We start from the raw sequence: 2,002 nt of genomic DNA, 5'->3' as shown, positions 1-2,002 counted from the left end.
CCGCTGTAAAGTTTACCATTTCAAGGATATAAAGTTAGTGTAATGCCAGCCCATCAAATTTTTACATGGTATTTAGCTGGTTTGAAAGGAATATGTTGAGTAAACCTCACCTTGCTCCTGCTTGTTATGAAACTTTTCGAACGAATTCCCGTTTTCGTTTGTAAGAATTGGATATATTTGCTGGGAGATCGATAATTTTGCAGCGACGCTAATAATTTGTATTCCTGCATATAAATTCCCATAAAAATTGAAAGGAATAACTTATTATCAACCCAAGGAGATACTATGAACTCAAGTGCAAAATAATCTTCATGAAAGCGAAGATTAGGGGCTGATGGTTACTTATGAGAAGCCTTACCATGGAGGAAACACGCTCTATCTTTAGCGTGGAAACAAGCGACTGCTATTGCATAGAAGAACATTTTTTTCATAACATTTTATTCATAATATTTTATGTTTATATTTCGAAGCTTTTTTTCTCCTGTTTACTCCGTTGACGAGCATAGAGCCTCTACGAGGGTTATTCAACGTACACGGTTAGATAGATACTATCGCCTTAGTATTGCCTCAGCTTTTGTTCATAGAGCATAGATCTTTTCCAGTTGTTCTTTGACCTGCCGCGGCTTCTGCTTCCCCGAGCATTCCAATCCAGGGCCATTCTTGTGATGCTGTGGAGCGACTATCTAAGAGCGTGGCCTATCCGACCCCATTTTCTGCATGGTAGCTGGCGTAAGATGGGCTGCTCGATCATTTGCCTCCAATTTTCTTTATTGCTTTTTTTTCTTGGGCCAGAATAGACTGCATATTATCCTCAATGATTTGTTGATGAAGCGTTTAAGTTTGAAAATTATTTTTGAAACAATCAACGTTTCACGTCCTTTCGTGGAAACCCACCCGTTGCAAGTTACATCCTGTATCAATTTGATATACTTCATTTTATGCTACTTTGTTTCTTTATTTTTCTTTACACAAATTTACTTAATTTTATTTTATTTTAATTTAAATAAATCAATTTTTATTTTTTTTTTTCCTTTTTTAATAATTTACTGTATTTTATTTTAGTTACTTTTTTCTTTTCATTTTTTTCTCTTGCTTTTTACTTCGTTTATGTTGTTGTATTTAATTTTATTCTTTTTGCTTTATTTTGTTTTGGGTTCTCTTTTTATGAGAGAATATAAGCTTACAAATCCCTCTCCATCGTGGTTGCGTGCCTGTATCAGCATATTCTCAAATAAGCTAATTAATTTTTTCCTTTTTCCAAATAAATCGTTTTCATTTCAAAGAGATATAAAGTCTGAACCAAAACTTATAGCTACATATACACATACACACGAAAATCATAAGTAAAAAAAAGTGAGAAAAATCTCAGCAAATTACACAAACAATTACAACAGAATCCATGCATGCCGGTGTCAAGAAGACAGCAAATAAAGTTTTCCAGCGCCAACACGCTTTCACTTGTCAACATGCGCAGGCAACTGCTGCAGCAACAAATTTGCCGAATTACGACAAATTCTTGAGAGTTGCTGCCGGTACGAATGCAAATGCAAATGCATCCGCTTTTATGTCACACAGGGCATACCGAATGCTGCGAGCGCACCCATGTTCACATGCGGCACGTAGAGCAGCAGAACTTTGCTGGCACCGCAAACATATAGGAAAAAGAGTGATAAAAGAGTACGCCTCGCGGCGAGCACTGAGTATACGCTTGGTAGCCTGACTAAATTGGTGAAAATTGGAAAATGAAGGAGGTGGTGGCAGCGGCACTCGTGGGTGCCATGCTTTTACAAACGCTGGCGAGTGTTTGTAATAAAAAGTGCACAAAAAAAAAAAAAAAAAAACAAGACATATTCTCAGTTGACAGTAATGGCACAAATACATACGCACTTGGTAAGCAAGAAATTCAATTACAATACACGCCACCCATCAATATAAAAAAATCAAAACTACGCCAACTGCGCTAATTGCTGTGGCACTCTAGGCCCAGTTTAATAGCAGCGTT

This window comes from Anastrepha ludens, chromosome 6 (assembly GCF_028408465.1).
Source record: "Anastrepha ludens isolate Willacy chromosome 6, idAnaLude1.1, whole genome shotgun sequence".
NCBI lineage: Eukaryota > Metazoa > Arthropoda > Insecta > Diptera > Tephritidae > Anastrepha > Anastrepha ludens.
This window is presented reverse-complemented; position numbering follows the sequence as displayed.